Source organism: Chiloscyllium punctatum, chromosome 41, assembly GCF_047496795.1.
Source record: "Chiloscyllium punctatum isolate Juve2018m chromosome 41, sChiPun1.3, whole genome shotgun sequence".
NCBI lineage: Eukaryota > Metazoa > Chordata > Chondrichthyes > Orectolobiformes > Hemiscylliidae > Chiloscyllium > Chiloscyllium punctatum.
Genome location: NC_092779.1, coordinates 3,789,114 through 3,811,382, shown reverse-complemented (window position 1 = coordinate 3,811,382; position 22,269 = coordinate 3,789,114). Strand labels below are relative to the sequence as shown.

Genomic DNA, 22,269 nt, shown 5'->3' with positions numbered 1-22,269 from the left:
GTCAGGGAGCCGTTGGTCAGGAATCCGCACCTCCGTACTCGTGGGTTCGAGTGGCTGTCGGAGGGGAAGGCCGTGGCGGCGAGGGCGACCAGGGTCAGGGACGTGCTGGGTGCCGGGGGCCTGGGCTGGACGCTGCTGCAGGACATAGCTAGCAGGGCAGCGGTAGACGTCCAGTACGTGGCCACCGCCATCCGACACCTTAAAACGGCGGTGCTCGGACCCGACGTAGTGCACCAGTTGGAGGACGCTCAGGTGTGCGGTGGGATCCCGTCCGCGCTCACCCTGGCCCGGACGGAATTTCACATTGGCCCCAAGGTCCCGTACTTCCCGCGGGAGCCTGTGCCCCACAACCTGAGCCGCCTCCGGAATTTTAATTTTGTTCCCTTTCAGGGGGGTAAAAAGGGGGCCCCTGTATCGACTGCTGCTGTACACCGTCCACCTCTTCTCCCTCATCCACCGTCCGGACACACCTTGGCGTGCCCATTTGCCACCGGGCGGTGGGGATCCCCAGTGGAGGGCTCTCTACGCGGGAGTCCTCCCCCTTTCTCTCGGGGATCTGGGGTGGAGGGTGCTGCATGCAGCAGTCCCCTGTAACCGCAGATTGCGGTGGTTCACGGACTCCCAGCCCAACTGCTTGTTCTGTGGCGCTGTGGAGTCCGTGGACCATGTATATATTGGATGGGGGCATTTGCACTCCCTTTTTGATTTTCTGAAAAACCTTCTCCTCTACCTTTGGTTGCACTTCAGTCCCACGCTCCTGATCTTCGGGCACCCGGTACGGAGGAGGGAGGGCAGGTCCGAAGACCTCCTCGTGGGTCTGCTCCTGGGCCTGGCCAAACTGGCCATCAACAGGTCCAGGCAGCGGGCCGTGGAGGGGGGTCGTCAGGGCCGACTGCCTGCCCCTCTTCCGCGGTTACGTTAGAGCCCGGGTGTCCTTGGAGAAGGAGCACGCGGTGTCCACCAACACCCTGGAGTTGTTCAGGGAGAGGTGGGCGCCGCAGGGAGTGGAGTGCATTATTTCCCCCTCCAACTCTATTTTGATTTAGTCCCTACCCTCCCCTTCACTGTTTGATCACATAGCATTGCCCTTTGATGTGAAGAGCAGTGCTTGTCACTGGCCACTCGGGTGTTTTTCCTTTCTTCCTGGTGGTGGAAACTGAATAAAGATTCGTGCACTTTGTGTCTCTCACTGTGTCTCACACCTGAACACACATACCATGGGTGCTGGGGAAAAAATAAGTACTACAGCAGATAGGCAGTAGTGTGGGGGTTAATGAAAAAAAAACAGGAGTGTTCACTGACCACTTGGAAAAAAAAAGAAAAAGAAAATAAACACTAGTGTAAAAAAAAAGGGAAATGGTGTTGGATAGAGGGATCTCACTGGACATGCAGGCTATGTCAGGTCATAGAGGTAGATGGAGGAGATGAGGTGACATAAATTGGTATGGCTGTGACAGGAGGAACCAATAGGGCTGATGGGCGGTGATGATTGAAATCTATATTTTTGATTCCCTGTTGGATGGCACGGTAGGTCAGTGGTTTGCACTGCTGCCTCACAGCGCCAGAGACCTGGGTTCAATTCCACCCTTCACTATCTGTGTGGAGTTTTCACATTCTCCCTGTGTCTGTGGGGTTTCCGCCTGGTGCTCTGACTTCCTCTCTCAATCCAAAATTGGCCAGGTTAGATAGGATTATGGGGAAACAATAGGGTCTGAATGGGAAGCTCTTTGAAGGGTTGGGACGGCCTCTTTCTGCACTGTAGTGATTCCATGATTCGTTTGTTTTAATAAGTTCCAGATCTAGAAGAGGGCACTGTTGGTATGATAGGTTTGCTCGCTGAGCTGTAGGTTTGATATCCAGATGTTTCATTACCTGGCTAGGTAACATCATCAGTGGCGACCTCCAAGTGAAGCGAAGCTGTTGTCTCCTGCTTTCTATTTATTTGTTTGTCCTGGATGGGGTTCCTGGGGTTTGTGGTGATGTCATTTCCTGTTCGTTTTCTGAGGGGTTGATAGATGGTATCTAGATCTATGTGTTTGTTTATGGCGTTGTGGTTGGAGTGCCAGGCCTCTAGGAATTCTCTGGCATGTCTTTGCTTAGCCCGTCCCAGTATAGATGTGTTGTCCCAGTCGAATTGGTGGTTTTTTTTCATCCATGTGTAGGGCTACGAGGGAGAGAGGGTCATGTCTTTTTGTGGCTAGCTGGTGTTCGTGTATCCTGGTGGCTAACTTTCTTCCTGTTTGTCCTACATAGTGTTTGTGGCAGTCCTTGCATGGAATTTTGTAGATGACGTTGGTTTTGTCCATGTGTTGTACTGGGTTTTTTAAGTTTGTTAGTTTTTGTTTGAGAGTGTTGGTGGGTTTGTGTGCTACTAGGATTCCGAGGGGTCTTAGTAGTCTGGCTGTCATTTCTGAAACTTCTTTAATGTATGGTAAGGTGGTTAGGGTTTCTGGCTGTGTTTGGTCTGCTTGTCTGGGTTGGTTCCTGAGGAATCTGCGGACTGTATTTTTTGAGTATCTTTTTTGAGTATATTTTTTGCTTGCCTTCAATGGATGGGGTATTGAGTATAAGAGCTGGTAAGTCATGTTAAAATTGTATATGACATTGGTTCGGCTGCATTTAGAATACTATGTACAGTTCTGGTCGCCACGTTACCAAAAGGATGTGGACGCTTTGGAGAGGGTGCAGAGAAGGTTTACGAGGATGTTGCCTGGTATGGAAGGTGCTAGCTATGAAGAGACATTGAGTAGGTCAGGTTTATTTTCACTAGAAAAAAGGAGATTGAGGGGGCACCTGATTGAGGTTTACAAAATCATGAAGGGTATAGACAAGGTGAATGGAGACAAGCTTTTTCCCAGGGTGAAGGATTCAACAACGAGAGGTCACACTTTCAAGGTGAGAGGTGGAAAGTTTAAGGGGGATACACACAGCAAGTACTTCACACAGAGGGTGGTGGGCATTTGGAACGCATTGTCAGCAGAGGTGGTAGAGGCAGGCATGGTAGCTTCATTTAAGATGTGTCTCGCCAGATGCATGAGTAGATTGGGAGTAGAGGGATACAGATACTCAGGAATTGACCGACAGGTTTTGACCATAGATTTGGATCGGCTCAGGCTTGAAGGGCCGAAGGGTCTGTTCCTGGCTGTAAAGTTTCTTTTCTCTTTTATCACATAGACCTGTCCGTTGTACATTCCGTCTCCACAGTTGGCAGCACTGAAGTCTCCTCCTCGTTGTATCCATGGGCTTGCCTCCCCTTAGCATCTGAATCCCAGCTCCAACATGACTTTAGAACATCTGGGACACCATCACATCTGGCATTCCTGCTTGTTGGAGCTGGGTTTTGATATCACTGTCTATTGCAAATTGGGTAGGGATGCCCTGCCAGAGCTTTTCATTGATGAGCCTTACACTCGGACTGGTGTTCAGTGCACTGTGATTGTGTATAGTGGGGGTGGATGTGACCACCGGGTCAGAGGAGCCTCAAACATCAACAGGTTCTCTCTATTTCAGGTGAGAATCTTAACAAACAGCTGATCAGGATTGTCAAGAACTGAGATAAAAATGGGCGGCATACCTTTGATATATTCCACAATTGAACAACTTGTCATGACTTGACGTTGAGATGGAGACATGAACAACTGTCACTGACAGGCAATTAGCAAAATTGCAGCATATTTCTGATGTTTGATATTTTAAGTTGATGGAATGGGCACAACAGACAATTAATTATCTTTGAGAAATGACACTAACAACACTTTCCCTTTATATAGCACCAAGATTATAGAGAAATATCTCAAGACACTTCACAGGAACGTATGTCACCTTAACAGTCTGGTGGCCATGTCTTCAGCTACCAATATTGTAAACTCTGGGATAAATTTTCCTCCTCTTTCTTCCTTGTAAACTTACCTTAAAATCTATCTCTGTTTATGGTTTTGTTCATCAGAATTAATGTCTCCTTCTTTGGCTTAGTGTCAATCTTGAAGCATCTTTCAGTCTCTTATCTCCTCTCTCTCACCCTCTATCTCTGTCAGAATTATGAGTTCACAAAATTGGGGAACTTGTTTCCATCGAGCAATTATCACGTTTCTTTTTACAACTGAACTCTTCAACATATGTTCTGTTTACAATGTGCAGTGGGAGTGAACCTTCACGGGGATTATCCAATAGTCCCCTGATCAAGTGAGTAGGAGGGAGAACTTGCACATTAAAAATGGTAACTGTTTACATAACATAAAGACATAAAAGTCATAACTTGCGATTACTGTCCTGCAATATAGCATGACAATGTGACTTTCTGCAGTGTTGGTAATTGTGTAAATACTTGAGCTGTGATAATTTAGCCATGAAGGCTGGTGTCTCATGTTTCTGAAAAAGTAAAAGTTCAAGTTTATAATATGTGAAATGCCAAATGTCATACAATGGATCCTCACCATAATTCACCTTGTTGTCGGATTCATCTATCACCATCCTCTTTCCTGGTAGGGATCTAGAGGACCAGTTGATCTAGTATTTTCAAGGAAATCTCCCACACAGTCTGACAAGAGGAGGTTCTTGGTTGGTACAAGACGTAGTGTCCTGTGTGTTAGTAATTAGGCTAAAGTTACATTGGCGTGGTAGACATTGTGCGTGAGATTGTGAGGAAGACCTTGATGTCAGGTCCTTTGCTGGAGATCCAAACCTGTTCCCCTGCCTGAGTACATGTGACATCATTATCTCAGGTCGTGTCCAATGCATTCCTCAGCATTAACTCTTTCAGACCCACAGACAACTGGAATTCAGAACATTGATGACAGTCCCAGAACATTGATGACAGTCCCAGAACATTGATGACAGTCCCAGAACATTGATGACAGTCCCACACGCTGACAGCAGCTCGATGGGATGAAGAAAAAACTCACATTTATGTAGTGTCTTTTATCATCAAGGGATAGTCCAAATAACTAATAGCCAATGAGGTGGTGCTCATTTTTGAATGTCAGAACTAGTCTTAGGAACATTGGTTGTTCTGTGAGAGACACCCAGTCAGGGGGATGTTTAAGAAAGACAACACCGAAATAAAATAAATACTGAGAGAAGTGATTTCTTTACACTCACAGTGTAGAGCTTTCTGTACTTTTGTAAAACTTTATTCAATGTCTATTGCACACAGGCTGCAGGATATTGATGGTTTAGAAGTTGAATTAGTGTTGTGATCAATAAGTTTGATTAGGGAGCATTTCCTGCCTCAAGCTGCATCCTTTTATTTCACTCTGATTTCGAGTCAGAGTCATACAGCACAGCAACAGACCATTCAGTCCGACTCATCCATGCTGATCAGGTTTCCCAAACTAATCCAGTCCCACCTGCCAGTGTTTGGCCCATATCCTCTAAACCTTTCCAAATGTCTTTTAAATGTTGTGAAGGTACCTGCATCTATCACTTCCTCTGGTCGTTCATTCCACATGCGCACCACCCTCTTTTGAAAACGTTGCCCCTCAAGTCCCTATTAAATCTTTGTCCACGCACCTTAAACCTACGCTCACTAGTTTTGAACACTCCTGCTATAGGGAAATGACCTTTGCTCTTCACCTTATTTGTGCCCCTCATTATTCCCTAATAGGTCGCCCCTAAACCTCCTATGCTCCAGTGAAAAATGTCCCAGCCTATCCAGTCTCTCCTTATAACTCAAACTCTACATTCCTTGTGAATCTTTCTTGCATCCTCTCCAAATTAATGATATCCTTTTTATAGCAGGATTTCTAGAACTGTACACAATACTCCAAAAGTGGCCTCACCAATGTCCCATATAGCCTCAACATGACATTCCAACACCTAGACTCAGTGGTCTGTGCAATGATGGTGAATGTGCTAAACACTTTCTTAACCACTCTGTCTACCTGTGACACAACTTTCAAAGAACTATGTACCTGAACCCCTCGGGTTCTCTGTTCAACAATACTTCCCAGGACCCTACTATTAACTGTGTAAGTCCAGACCACAATGCAATATCTCGCATTTAGCCAAATTAAACTCCTTCTGACACTCCTTAGCCCATTGCCCAGCTGATCAAGAATCTGTTTCTCCACCTCTTATTCTGGTTACCTGATCACCCTTTCTGGTTGGTGTCTCATCAGCAAGTCCTTGATTTGTACATTACATTGGCATTTGTGTACCAAGAATTAGTTTAAACGGAAGATTATTCAATAAAACGGTTGATTTAAAATGCTTCAGAAATCTGAAATAAAACTAAAAATCTGCAAGTGTACCATTTGCCAATCAACATGTGTGGAATTTAGTGGCCCCTGCTCAGGGCTTTGGAGGTGGAGGGGCAGCTAATCAAGTGACAGGGTACCAGTGGAGAAAAACTTTCACCCCCATTATGTTCGGGTTTTATGCTCAAAGTCAGCCTTCCTGCTGCACCACTCACTGAGGCCTTTAATGAACCACTTAGTGGCCATTGAGGGGTCTCAATCCACCTCACTTGGTATTCAACCAATGTCAGGTAGTGCAGTCACCTGACCAAATGGACAGGTCAATTCCCAAAGCCTGGCCTGTGGGCTCCAATGGGGAAATCCTGTTTTCTGACACTCAGTGCTCGATTGACAGGCCAGGCATTAGGGATGTGGTCCTTCATCGAGATACACTCTTGTCAGCTCACCTCCAAAGACTTTCCCTTGTTACAACCTCTCCTCCTCAAAAACATGGGATTCCTATCTTCCCTGATCCTGATCTCATCCCTAACTCACATGAGGCCTGGGGGACCCTCACTGATCCTGGGCACTGGGTGGGCAAATTGGCACCAAGTCCCTACCATTCCTCCCAGTGACCCCTCTGCAACAAGGAGCTGTCAGCATTTCAGCACCAGGGTCAGATAAGGGTGAGGGATCGTCTGAGGGTTCACCGCTGGTTACTTAAATATCTGGCTGCCTCAGAATAAGCTGGGCCATCTCACTGTCCAGCCTTTCAATCCCACCATCTGTATTCTGGATTAACCCCCACCCCACCTTCCCCCAACACCCTTCACTGAGGGGTGGGCCTTCTTTGAAGATCTGAAGGCGATTCATTTCCTTTCAATTACATCACTTTGCCGATGCTGACTGGAAAGTAGAGTCAATTTTGTTCAAGGGATGAACATGATCAGCTTTTGTGAAACAAATGACATTCTGACAAATATCAATGCAGCAGTAGGTGGTTTTGTGTATGGAATTTCTGAGCATTAGTGAGTGTCTCTCTGATTCAGCTCTAGCTCAGCACACACTGTGAGTCTGAACAAGACCCTCAGAGTGATGTTTCCACTTTCAGCTTCAGCATTGCACCTCCTGCAATATAACTGACGGATAATGTGCTTTCAAGTAAAAGTTTGTGTCTGAGCTGAAGAATTCAGCACAAAATCATGAGCCTCGAGCATATACATTCATAGAGTCAGAGATTCATAGAGATGCACATCATGGAAACAGACCCTTCGGTCCAACCCGCCCATGCCAACCAGATATCCCAACTCAATCTAGTCGCACCTGCCAGCACCTGGCCCATATCCCTCCAAACCCTTCCTATTCATATACCCATCCAAATGCCTCTTAAATGTTGCAATTGTACCAGCCTCCACCACATCCTCTGGCAGCTCATTCCATACATGTACCATCCTCTGTGTGAAAAAGTTGCCCCTTAGGTCTCTTTTATAGCTTTCCCCTCTCACCCTAAACCTATGCCCTCTAGTTCTGGAGTCCCCGACCCCAGTGGAAAGACTTTGTCTATTTATCCTATCCATGCCCCTCATAATTTTGTAGACCTCTATAAGGTCACCCCTCAACCTCCAACCCTCCAGGGAAAACAGTCCCAGCCTGTTCAGCCTCTCCCTGTAGCTCAGATCCTCCAACCCTGGCAACATCCTTGTAAATCTTTTCTGAACCCTTTCACGTTTCACAACATCTTTCCGATAGGAAGGAGACCAGAATTGCACGCAATATTCCAACACTGGCCTAACCAATGTCCTGTACAGCTGCAACATTTCCTCTCAATTCCTGTACTCAATACTCTGACCAATAAAGGAAAGCATACCAAACGCCTTCTTCACTATCTTATCTACCTGCGACTCCACTTTCAAGGAGCTATGAACCTGCACTATAAGGTCTCTTTGTTCAGCAACACTCCCTAGGACCTTACCAGTAAGTGTATAAGTCTTGCTAAGATTTGCTTTCCCAAAATGCAGCACCTCGCATTTATCTGAATTAAACTCCATCTGCCACTTCTCAGCCCATTGGCCCATTGGGGATGGCATGGTGGCTCAATGGTTAGCATTGCTGCCTCACAGCACCAGGATCTGATTCTAACCTCAGGCGACTGTGTGGAGTTTGCACATTCTCCCTGTGTCTGTGTGGGTTTCCTCCGGATGCTCCGGTTTCCTTCCACAGTCCAAAGATGTGCAGGTCAGGTGAATTGCTAAATTTCCCATAGTGTTGGGTGCATTAGTCAGAGGGAAATGGGTCTGGGTGGGTTACTGTTTGGAGGGTCGTTGAGCTGAAGGGCCTGTTTTCACACAGTAGGGAATCTAATCTGATCAAGATCCCATTATACTCTGAGGAAACCTTCTTCACTGTCCACTACAGCTCCAATTTTTGTGTCATCTACAAATTTACTAACTATACCCGCTATGTTCATATTCAAATCATTAATTTAAATGACGAAAAGTAGTGGTTACAGCACCGATCCTTATGGCACTGCACTGGTCACAACGCTCCAGTCTGATAAGCAATCCTCCACCACCACCCTCTATCTCCTACCTTCGAGCAAGTTCAGTATCCAAGTAGCTAGTTCTCTCTGTATTTCATGAGATCTAACCTTGTTAACCAGTCTCCCATGGGGAACCTTGTCGAACGCCTTACTTGAAGTCCATATAGATCACATCTGCCGTCCTGCCCTCATCAATCCTCTTCATTACTTCTTTAAGACCCTCAATCACATTTGAGAGACATGATTTCCCATGCACAAAGCCATGCTGACTGTCCCTAATCAGTCCTTGCCTTTCCAAACAATGTAAATCCTGTTCCTCAGGATTCTCTCCAACAATTTGCCGAATACTGATGTCATGCTCACCGGTCTATAGTACCTTGGCTTTTCCTGACCACCTTTCTGAATTAGTGGCACCATGTTAGCCAAACTCCAGTCTTTGGCTCCTCAGTTGTGGCTATTGATGATACAAATATCTCAGCAAGAGGCCCAGCAGTCACTTCCCTAACTTCCCATGGAGTCCTAGGGTACACCTGGTCAGGTCCTCAGGATTTATCCACTTTTATGCATTTCAAGATATGCTGCTCCACCTCCTCTGTAATATGGACATTTTTCAAGATGTCACCATCTATTTCCACACATTGTATATCTTCCATGTCTTTCTCCACAGTAAACACTAATGCAAAATAAACTTTTAGTATCTCCCCATCTCCTGTTGCTCCCCACATAGACTGCCTTGCTGGTCTTTGAGGAGCCCTATTCTCTCCCTGGTTACCCTTTTGTCCTTAATGTATTTATAAAATCCCTTTGAGTTTTCCTTAATCCTATTTGCCAAAGCTATCTCATGTCCCCTTTTTGCTCTCCTGATTTCCCTCTTAAGTATACTCCTATTGCCTTTATACTCTTCTAAGAACTAACTTGATCTCTGCTGTCTATACCCAACGTATACCTCCTTTTTCTTAACTAAACCCTCAACTTCTCTCATCATCCAGCATTCCCAACACCTACCAGCCTTTCCTTTCACCCCAATATACTGTCTCTGGACTCTAATTATCTCATTTTTGAAGGTTTCCCATTTTCCAGCCATCCCTTTTGAAAGTTCTTGCCAAATGCTATCAAAATTATAGGTTTCCATGAGATTCCACTTTCATCTTCTAAACTCTAATGAATATCATCCTAACAAATCCAGTTTCTGTCATTTGTCAGTTCTGCCTCTTATCAATCTCTGCCTTGAAGACATTTAACGCTCCATGGCAATGAATTCCACAGGCCCACCACTCTCTGGCTGAAGAAATGTCTCCTCATTCCCATTCTAAATTTGCCCCCTCTAATTCTAAGACTGTGACCATGGGTCCTAGTCTCCCCGCCTAACGGAAACAACTTCCCAGCATCCACCCTTTCTAAGCCATGTATTATCTTGTAAGTTTTTATTAGATGTCCCCTCAACCTTCTAAACTCTCATGACTACAATCCCAGGATCTGGATAAGTGGTGCTGGAAGAGCACAGCAGTTCAGGCAGCCTCCAAGTAGCTTCGAAATCAACGTTTCGGGCAAAAGCCCTTGAGAGCTTTTGCCCGAAACGTCGATTTCGAAGCTACTTGGATGCTGCCTGAACTGCTGTGTTCTTCCAGCACCACTTATCCAGAATTTGGTTTCCAGCATCTGCAGTCATTGTTTTTACCTCTACAATCCTAGGATCCTCAACTGTTCATCGTATGTTAGGCCTACCATTCCAGGGATCATCCATGTGAGAACAGACAATAGATGTCATTGGATGATGTCTGTATTAATGCTAGTACAAGGTGGTAAACAACTAAGCCTGTGATTCATAAAAATACCGTTGCAGCTTAAACATTAAGGGTGGCACGGTGGTTCAGTGATTAGTGCTGTCTCACAGCGCCAGGGACCCGGGTTCAATTCCAGCCTTGGTCGACTGTCTGTGTGGAGTTTGGATATTCTCCCCATGTCTGCGTGGGTTTTTTCCGGGTGCTCCAGTTTCCTCCCACTGTCCAAAGATGTGCAGGTCGGGTGAATTGGCTATGCTACATTCTCCACAGTTTTCAGGAATGTGTAGATTAGGTGCATTAGTCAGGGGAAGTATAAAGGTAATGGGGTAGGGGGATGGCCCTGGGTGGGATATTCTTTGGAGGGTTGATGTGTACTTGTTGGGCCAAATGGCCTGTTTTCACACTGTAGGGAGTCAATGATAATGTAATTATGAGTCTGATAGAAAAATGAAACCCCATAAAACTCTTTCATTCCAAACCCCACTGTCCCATATTAATATTGTATATTTCTCTCTCCTTCTCGAGGGTCCGTCCCTGCTGATCCTACTGGCTATTTGAATTTTGTCTGAAATTAAAATTATTTTCACAAGGAAGATGCCATGAGCTCCTTGAGCCTGTTTGAGCTGAGGATGTACGAAGAAGGATTATATTGGAAAAAAACAGTTTCTTTTCACATTGCAGGATTAAGTTTTTTGTTTAATTATTTTCTGACTCACCTGTTTGGACATGTTATGGCATACCTGTCGGACTGGTGGGAATTGAACCTGACGTCTGGCTGAGAGGTAGGGACACTACCACTGCACCACAAAACCCTGGGAGCTAATATCCAACCAAAATAGAAGTTTCAGTGAGGTTTTGTGTAGGCAGTGGAAGAAGATTAAAAGCTCATCACTTCATTATTGTAATCCTTCAGCAAAATAAATCTCCTAATCGGTCATGTTGTTTGCTGATGTGTTGTTTCATCTATCCATCAGCCTTTTGAAAATATCACTCTTTAATTCCAATAATCCATATGTTGCACAGACTGAGTGCTGACTGAATAACTCCAGATGTTCTCCTTGCAGCACAAACAGGTACTTTTCTGCTTAATTCCACCTGAAAACCCCTGAACAGAATGCGCTGGTGTCATAAAGAAACGATATCCTGTGCACAGTGTTAGAGAGAGAGAGACCCCAACATGGCTGTGTCACCAATCTGCAGAGGTGTTTGCTGATTAGGTATAATGCTATTTGGAATTTTATTAATGATTTGTTGTGATTGCAAAGTGACATTGGCTCAAATTAATTCCTTTCTTTGTTTTGTTTCACTGGCAATTGTTAATTACCTAAATTATAAACTGTGAGCTCGAGCTGAGATTGTAGAGAGAGAGGTGAATCTCTCCGAGCTGAACAGAAAGGTTTATTCACTGTTTACACAATGTACATCAGTCAGAAAGACTTGGAACCATGCAGGCTAGTTTCAAATGTATGGCAATGCCAGCAGGCGCCAGTGCTGATGTTCGCTATCCACTGGCATTAAACACTTCCTCATTTATCTCTCAGTAATGAGGCTGGAAAGAATGTTATTTTATTTCATTCCTAGGCCCTAAAACCCTGGGGTTCTGTCTCTGTTGGTGCAGACATGCTGAAAGATGTGTCTGAATTCAGCGTGACAGTTGATACTGTTGCAAAGCTCAGCGATGTGTTCATTATGGTAATGATGACAGGCTTCTCCTGTCTTTATTGACACACACAGACATCTTGTGTCACCGTGCTGTGATTAGCAGTGCCTCCTGACTGCGGCAGAACACTGCAAGGCCTGAGGATGCTGACAAGGCCACACCTTCCTCTGCTGGCAGGTATGAAGGGATGGATGAAGAAGTTTTGGAGCAGGGCGATTGGAATATTGAAATAAAATAGCCTTGCTAAAATTGTGCACAATATTGGTGAGCTAGATCTGGAGTACGATGTGTGCGTTTCCATATTTTCAAAAGAAGAGATTTGCATTGGACGTAGTGTCAGGAAGATTCCTTAAATAACTCTCCGTGATGTATTTCCAATGACAAGAGGCTGAGCAAGTTGGTGCTGTAATCTCTGTACATTTAGAACAATAGGAGAAGATCTCAGTGAGGCAACCAAAACTCTGCAGAGAGTTGATTTGGAGATTGGTCACAGAGTTTAAAGTACGTGCACAGTGAAAGGATAAGGGACCAATCATTGGACTGAGATGAGAAGAAATTTCTCCACTCATAGGTTTATGAATCGATGGAATTCTGTCCTACAAAGAATTATTGAGTTTCCATCATTGAATTTATTTGTACAGCATGAATAGACGAATGTTTTGTCTCTTGGGGAATCAAAGGATTCAGGGAGCACATGGCAAAGTGGAGTTGATGCTGAAGATCAGCCATGATTGAATAGAATGGTGGAGTTGGCTTGATGGGCCAAATGGTCTTTTTTGCTCCTATTTCTTGGATTGTTGATTTCGCTTAAGAGCCAATCACCACATCTATTCAAGGCCTTCCATCAAACTCACGGCAATTGTCCATCAATGACTTGGATGTGTTGTTTTGAAGTTGTTTTGATGCGTGCGCTTGCAATGCACATCTGACCATTATGAAGAATTTAAACCTGACAAACCAAATGACACCACAGTGTCATCCTTTTTACTGTAATCAAGTAGATCCAGCATGGCTTCATGAAAGGGAAATTATGCCTGACTAATTTATTTGAAATTTTCAAGTAAGTCTCAACCAGAAGAGAAACAATAGATATGTGGTGTTTAGGCTTCCAAAAGGGATTCGACAAGGTACCTCACAAAAAAGTTAAATCATAAGATAAGAGCCTATAGTATTGGATAAAGTGTATTGACATAGATAAAGAATTGACTATTGTGCGCAGACTCATACAGCATGGAAACAGACCCTTCAATCCAACTCATCCATGCCAACAAGGCTTCCGAATCTGAACTAGTCCCACTATGCCTCTAAACCCTGACGTTCTTTTAAACCTTTCCTATCCATGTACCTGTCCAAATGTTTTTTGAATGTTGTAATTGTACACATCTCTACCACTTCCACTGGCAGCTTGTTCCATTTGTGCACCACCCTCTGTCTGACAAAGCTGCCCCTCAGGTCCATTTTGAATCTTTCCTCTCTTACCTTAAACCTATGCCCTCTAGTTTTGGACTCCCCTACCCTGGAGAAAAGGCCTTGCCTCTTCAGCCTGTGCTCCTCATGATTTGAGAAACTTCTATCAGGTCACCCCTCAGCCTCCAACACTTTAGGGATAAAAGCCCCAGCCGATTCAGCCTCTCCCTGTACCTCAAAACTTATGATACTGGCAACATTCTTGCAAATCTTTTCTGAACCTTTCAGAACATCCTTCTTATAGGAGGGAAACCAGACTTAGGCACAATATTCCAAAAGTGGTTCAACTAATGTCCTTCACAGCCGTAACATGACCTCCCAACTCCTATACTTAATCCTCTGACCAATAAAGGAAAGCATACCAAATGCCTACTTCACTATCCTATCTACCTGCACTCAAGGTCTCTTGGGAAGGGAGAACAAGAGAACGCTCTTGTTTAAATGGTGAAAAATGCAGAAAGCTGCATCACTGAGACATTTGGGATATTTTTGCATAAAGCACAGAATACTAGCACACGGGGCAGCAGGAAATCAAGAAGGCTAGTGGTTATGACACAGGGTAAACCCTCCTGTTTAATTTAAACCAGCAACATAGAAAGGATTTATCCCATATAGTAATTTGTGAAAATTCAAGAGACCAAGTAATATTTAAACAACTTTACTTCAAAAATTAACAACTTTATTTCTTAAAGTATAACAGAGAATAATTAACTAACAAGTATTTACAACTCTTTCCTTTAACCTATCTTTTACTTTCCCTTCTATTATGCTTGTCTGATAAAACCCCTGATTAAGATTTACTGAAAAATTCAAATTTCAAAACCCACCAGCTGTCGAATCTTCTGTAGATGTGCTCTCCAGGTTGGTGCTGATGTTTTTTCTTTCTGTATAAACTCCTTCTCTAGACAGGTACCTCTCAGAGTGTTCTAGCTATCAGCCCACAGCTGTTGGCCTTTTGGCAGCTCTTCCCAACTGTTCAATTTTCCCCGGTTTTATACCCTAAAGCAGCGGATTGTGTCATTGGCTTTTAATGATGTCAACGTACAAAATTCAAACTTGATTCAAGTTTTTTTTTGATGTATAATTTAAACTGATTGGCCAAATGCAAATTTGTTTTTTGCCCCCAGGCAGCCAGCTACCCTGTCTGCTGGACCACATATTACATTGTATCTTATTCAGAACACTTGGTGCTGTCAGGTAGTTCTGCTAGCTTTTAACTCTCTTAAAGATACAGTACACCCACATCTTCATAACACCTCTCTCTTAAGAAAAAATGAACCATCATAAAGGAAAGATGGCTTCATTTTGTTTTCTAATCTTTAAACACATTATCCTAACATACTGATAACTTTAACCTAAGTTCACCTTCACTTCTTCCCATATGACTGTGTGTATATATACATTAATTGAATTCAAATCTCATCTGAACTTTATCACTTAAATCCATGTTAACGCATCTGTGATTACATTCTTAGGACCAGCTCATGTATGATTTTTAAATTGACAGTCTGCAACAAAATAGTCTCATATTCTTATCTTTAAAGTGTTCTAAGAATGTAAGAGGATTCTGATCTGTCTACACAACCATCTCCAACACATTGTTGGTGACATAAACGTTACAATGTTTTAAGGCCAGTACCAAACTCAATAGATCTTTTTTGATTGTGGAGTATTTCCTCTGATGGATGTTGAGCTTCTTCAAAAAGTAACCAACTGGCAGTTCAATCCCATCCCCATCTTCCTGTAGGAGTACAGCTCCAACTCCTATGTCACTAGTATTGATGGCGACTTTACAAGGTTTTGAAGAGTTTAGTGTAGCCACAATGGGTTTGGTGGTTCATGTGGCTTCCAAATAGTTGAATGCCTCCTGGCACGGTTCTGTCCACCGAAACTGTGTTTGTCTTGAGAAAATCGGTTAACGGTGCCACTACACTGCTGAAGTTTGGAACAAACGTCCAATAGAGTCTGCAGAGTCCGAAGAAAGAGGTGCTTAGATTCTTCGAGGTTGGTCGTAGAAATTCCTCGATGACCTTTATCTTTGCGCTCCATGTGGTCAACCTTTCATGACTGATGTTATGCCTCAAGAATGTCACCTTTGCTTTGTCAAATTCCATTTTATTTAAGTTTATCATCAGTTTTGCTTCTCGTGGTCATTCAAAGAATTCTGTCAATTGTACCATGCGATCTTTCCAGGACTTACTAAAGATCACAATATTGTCCAAATAGACATCACCGGTTGTTAACCCAGCCACACCTCTGTCCATGAGCCTTTGGAATGTGGCGGGTGTGTTCTTCATTCCAAAGCTTTAAGCTGATATAGCCCATTTGGGTTACAAACACAGAAATTTATTTCGTCTTCTCTGATAAAGGTATCTGCCAGTAACCTCATTAAGTCCAACTTGGTGATGTAACTGGCTTGTCCGACTTTCTTGAAACAGTGCTCCAATCTCGGAATTGGATATGAGTCTGATTTTGTAGTGGCATTGACCTTCCGATAATCCCCACAGAATTGTTGAGTCCCATCCTGTTTGAGAGCTAAGACGATTGGCAAACTCGACTCGCTCTGGCCTGGTTCGATGATGCTTTATCGAGCATGGCGCCCACCTCCAACTGGACCTGTCTGGCTTTGAAAGGATTAAGCCAATAGGGGTGTTGTTTTATTAGAACAGTGTTCCCTATGTCTGCTTCATGTACAATAGCATTAGTCCTCCCCATTTGATTCTTACATATGTCCTTGTACTGTAGTAACAAATCTTTCAACTGTGTTCTATGCTCATGAAACAGATCGTTTACTAATCTATCCCATTTCTCAAGAACTTCTTTATTTTTTCACATATTTTGAGGCACTTCAAAATCCACACCATCTGGGTTTGATTCCTCTCTCTGCGGGGCAGTAACTAACACCTGTTTCTCTGGTTCTTTCTCTCGAGTATAAATATGGTTTCAACATGGTCGTATGACAGACCCGATACCTTGTTTTTCTTATCTGGCATCTTTACCAGATAGGTTACCAGACTCAACATTTTCTCAATTTATAGGGACCACTAAACCTGGCTTTGAAAGGATCTCCTATCACTGGTAACTGTATTAACACGTTATCCCCTCAGGAAAATGTCTGCATCTCAGAGTTTTTATCTGCTGCCTGCTTCATTTTATACTATGCCCTCTTTAGGTGCTGTTTAGCTAACTCACCTCCCTCAATTTAATTTCTCTCTCACCTCCGATACATAATCTAAGTGTGAGATCTCTGACTTTGGTCCTGTCAATTTTTCTTTTATTACTTTCAAAGGGCCTGTCTCTTCATACCCGAATATTAACTCAAAGGGAGTAAACTGAGTAGACTTGTTTGGGGCATCTCTAATGGCAAACAATACAAATGGGATACCTTTATCCCAATCATTCGGGTAATCCTGACAGTACGCTCTCAAAATGGTCTTCAAGATTCCAAAGTTTGTGAGAAGATTTGTAGCTCGGGTGCTCGTTGTTGTGGTTCTGTTCACCGAGCTGGGAATTTGTGCTGCAGACGTTTCGTCCCCTGTCTAGGTGACATCCTCAGTGCTTGGGAGCCTCCTGTGAAGCGCTTCTGTGATGTTTCCTCCGGCATTTATAGTGATTTGTACCTGCCGCTTCCGGTTATCAGTTCCAGCTGTCCGGTGCAGTGGCCGGTATATTGGGTCCAGGTCGAAGTGCTTATTGATTGAATCTGTAGATGAGTGCCATGCCTCTAGGAATTCCCTGGCTGTTCTCTGTTTGGCTTGTCCTTTATTAGTAGTGTTGTCCCAGTCGAACTCATGTTGCTTGTCATCTGCTTGTGTGGCTACTAAGGATAGCTGGTCGTGTCATTTTGTGGCTAGTTGGTGTTCATGGATGCGGATCATTTGTCCTATGTAGTGTTTTGTGCAGTCCTTGCATGGGATTTTGTACACTACATTGGTAATGCAAAGATTAGAATAAGCGGTCTTACCGCAAATTCAACCCAAACTCTGGGTCAGATATGTGGATGACACCTTTGTAATCATTAAAAACACAGAAATAGAGAACACACACTGGATCATCAACGCCACACTCACAGGAATCCGATTCACTAGAGAGGAAGAAAAGGACAACCAACTCCCATTCCTAGACGTGATGGTACAGAGAACACCGAACGGAGAATTCACCACAAAGGTATACAGGAAAGCCACACACACAGACCAAATCCTGAACTACGAAAGCAACCACCCCAACACACACAAAAGAATTTGCATCAGGACACTGTTCAAAAGGCCACAACACACTGCAGCACACCAGAACTGCAAAAAGAGGAAGAAGAACACCTCTACAATGTATTCGCCAAAAACAGATACCCACGCAATTTCATCAACAGATGCCTAAGGGAAAGGCAACGGAACGAGGACATGCCACAACCCAAAGGACTAGCCACACTACCATACATCAGGAGCATTTCCGAACTGACAGCCAGACTACTGCGACCACTAGGACTCATAACAGCACACAAACCAATAGCCCTCTCAGACAACAACTCACCATAAGCAAAACTATGTAGTGTACAAAATCCCATGCAAGGACTGCACAAAACACTACATCGGACAAACAGGAAGACAGTTAACGATCCGTATACATGAACACCAACTCGCCACGAAACGACACGACCAGCTCTCCTTAGTAGCCACACATGCAGATGACAAGCAACATGAGTTCGACTGGGACAACACTACTATTATAGGTCAAGCCAAACAGAGAACAGTCAGGGAATTCCTAGAGGCATGGCACTCATCCACAGACTCTATCAACAAACACATCGACCTGGACCCAATATACCGGCCACTACAGCGGACAGCTGGAACTGACAACCAGAAGCGGCAGATTCAAACCACTACAAATGCCGGAGGAAACATCACAGAAGCGCTTCACAGGAGGCTCCCAAGCACTAAGGATGTCACCTAGACAGGGGACGAAACGTTTGCAACACAAATTCCTACATGGTCTTCAAGGTCTGATGCCACCTTTCTAAAGCTCCCTGGGATTCAGGATGATACGCACTGGATTTAAAGTGCTGTATTCATAAGCTATCCATAACCTCCTTAACAACCTAGCAGTAAAATTTGACCCTTGGTCCGACTGAATTTCTCTGGGTAGCCCATACCGTGTGAAGAAAGCTACCAACTTCTCTACTACCCTATTTACCTCGATACTCCAAAACGGAATTGCCTCCGGAAATCTGGGAGTCACATCCATTATGGTTAACAAGTATTGGTTCCCACTTTTAGTTCTCATCAGGGACCCTACACAATCAATTATAACCCGCGTGAAAGGTTCTTCAAATTGGGAATTGGCAACAAAGGGGCTGGTTTTATTACCGCCTGTGACTTACCTACCATTTAGCATGTATGACACATACGGCAAACGTTAACCACATCTTTGTGCATTCCAGGCCAATAAAAATGTTTTTGTACATTATCCTGAATCTTTTATACCCCAAGGTAACCTCCTACAGGTAGTTCATGTGCTCCCCATGTCACTTCCTGTCTGTCTGCTACCAGCAACACAATCTGGTGCACTTCGGCCCATTTCTCCTCCGCAATAACCTGCCATGGTCTCTATTTCTGCCTTAGGATTCTATCTTTCAAATAATAACCCTCTGGAATATTCTCTGCCTCCTTTTCAGAGTACACATCCACATATATGTCTTCTATCGTTTTGTCTTGCTGTTGCAAATCTCTTCACCTTTCAGGAGGAAACACTTCTGTCTGACCCTCTGTCTGTTCAGGTGTTTCCTGACCATTACGTCAAACAAGGTATCCGCTAACTGAACCTCAACTCCTTCATCTTTCTCTTTACATTTTGCTTCTTGCTGTGACTTATGATAGTGGGTCTGGTTACCACACAGTCTGGGAAAATACCAGGATATTACTGTTTTAATTCCTCAGTTTCTTGGTCTTTCTTGGGCTTCTCCACAAAAAGGGGTGTCACTCCCACCTTGGATCCTGCCAAATCATTCCCAAGAACAAACTGGATTCCTGGAACTGACACTCTGTCAATCACTCCCACTGTAACTTCCCCAGTCTTGAGTTGACACTCCAATCTCATCTCACATAGGGGAATGCTAAAGTTCTGTCCATCTATTCCGCAAATGACCACACTCTTGGCTAACAGATCAGAAAGAGTGCATATTCGCTCATCCCAGACTATCAGTGACTAGTTAGGTCCTGTATCTCTCAAAATTATAACTTCTTGTCCTTCTCCCTGTTCTTTCTGAGTAAACGTTACTCACAGAGGCGAATTCTTTGTAAGGATCAGGTACTAACTCCATACCCAGCCCCTGCCCAAGCTGTGCACTCTCCTGCAGCTCCTCACCCCTTCTTGGGGTCTCCTTTACTACCTTCAGTAATGCCACTGGCTTAGCTTCTTTTCCCACAATGCCTTTCTTTAACGACCAGCACTGTATCTATATGTGTCCCACTTTACAACAGTAGAAACACCTGAGGCCTTTCACCTCCTTTCCACCCTCTTGGGCTTCATTTTTATCTCCCCTTCTCTCAACCTCTATCCCTCACAGGATGAAATTCTGTCCGGAAGCTTGTCTTATTCATCGATGTGTAATCATCTGCTAATTCTGCTGCCCTTCTCACTTCCTCAACTTTCCATTCCTTCACGTAAATTCTTACCACCTCTGGAAGTGAGTTGTTAAACTTCTCCAGCAGAACAATCTCTCATAGAACCTCAAAGGTCTTATCTATTTTTAAAGCATGCACACATCTATCAAAATGACAATGTTTAATTCTTTCAAACTCAACATAAGTCTGACCTGGTTCCTTCTTTGTGTTTCTGAACCACTGTCTATATGCATCTGGTACCAATTCATAAGCTCTTAAAATAGCCTGTTTTACCTCTTCACAATCTCATGATCCCTCATCTGACAGCACAGCAAATACCTCACTAGCTCTGCCTACCAGTTTATTCTGGACTAGCATTACCCATAAATCCTCTGACCACTCCATCTGCCTCGCTAGTTTTTCAAATAAAATAAAGAAGGCTTCAACATCTTTCTCATCAAAATGTGGCAGAGTTTTGCCATATTTGTATATATCACTACCTTCTCTTTTAATCTCCATCCTGTTAACTTGTCTTGACTGACTAGGTCACAACTTCTCCAGTTCAAATTCTCTCTCTTTTTGCTCAGCAAAGAACCATTTCTATCTTTCTTTTTATTCTATCTCTCGCTCTCTCCCTCTCTCTCCCCCCTTTCTTCTCTCTCTGTTTGCTCTGCCAAGAACCTTCTCTCTTTTTACCCCCTCTCTTCCTTCTCTCTCTCTTTGTCTTTCACTCTCCTTCTCTGTTTCCTCTCTCTCTGTCTCTCTCCCTTTCTTTATCTTCTAACTCCATTTTCCTCAATTATAATTTAAATTTTTCTAACTCTACTGCACGTGTCTGTTTCTCTGACACACCTAAGTGTTCGAGTAACCCCCTAGCAATTGCAGTTTTACTTTTGTCCTTGGTTGAACCCAAATCGAATTTTTTGGCTAATTCTAAAATTATGGCCTATTTCTTTCCTTCCAAAATTTCTTGGCAAACTTGAGAATCATCTTCAAATCCCAGAACCTCTTTCGTACTTTTAAGAGCTATGTCTTTCACTTTTAATTTAATCAATCACAGTCACCAAAAGTAAACAAATTGCCTCACCTACATTTTGTTTGAAGATCTAGGACACTAACCTGCAAGTGTTTCAATCTGCTGGGATTTTTCATACCCCCAAATCTATTCAAATCTATCTAAACCAGTTCAAATCACGAATCCAAGACCCAAACCATTTAAATCCCAGAAAAGCCCCCAATCTGTTATGACATGGGGTAAACTCTCCTGCTTAATTTAAACCCACAACACAGAAAAGATTTATCCTGTGCAGTAATCTGTGAAAATTCGAGAGGCCAAGAACTATTTAAAGTAAAAATTAACAACTTTATTTCTTAAAGTATAGCAGAGAATAATTAACTAACAACTATTTACTTCCTCTAACCTATCTTTTACTTTCCCTTCTATTATACTAGTCCGATAAAACTCCCGCTTAAGATTTACTGATAAATTCAAATTTCAAAACCAGACAGTTGCTGAATCTTCTGTAGATGTGCTCTCCAGGTTGGTGCTGATGTTTTTTCTCTCTGTACAAACTCTTTCTCTAGACAGCTACCTCTCAGAGTGTTCTAGCTATCAGCCCACAGCTGTTGGCCTTTTGGCAGCTCTCCCCCAGCTGTTCAGTTTTGCCCGGTCTTATACTCTAAAGCAGCGGATTGTGTCATTGGCTTTTAATAATGTCTACATAAAAAATTCAAACTTGATTGGAGTTTGTTTTTTTGGGGGGGTATAATTTGAACTGATTGGCCAAATGCCAATTTGTTTTTGTCTCCAGGCAACCAGCTACCCAAGGTGCTGGAGGGCATGTTATGTTGTATCTTAAAGAGAACACTTGGTGCTGTGTCACGTAGTTCTGCTAGCTTTTAACTCTGTTAAAGGTACAGTACACCTGCATCTTCATATCATAATGAAATAGTCACAGTGTCCTATAGCATGGAAATAGGCCCTACGGCCTGGGCTGGACCATGCCAACCAAAATGTCCATTCTCTCTCACTCTATTATCCTGCACTTGG

General features: G+C 43.5%; 1 protein-coding gene across 11 annotated transcripts in view; it reads left to right on the top strand.

Annotated features, from left to right (window-relative positions):
* Window positions 1-22,269, top strand: part of LOC140464825 (cadherin-18) — a 742,457-nt gene that overhangs the window by 549,447 nt on the left and 170,741 nt on the right. Inside the window, exon 1 of one of the 11 annotated variants that reach the window (XM_072560306.1) lies at window positions 11,534-11,569. The exons of the other annotated variants lie outside the window; for them this stretch is intronic. The gene's annotated coding sequence lies outside the window, so the exon portion shown is untranslated. Of the gene's footprint in view, window positions 1-11,533; window positions 11,570-22,269 lie in introns of those variants that run through there. 11 annotated transcript variants of the gene reach the window in all.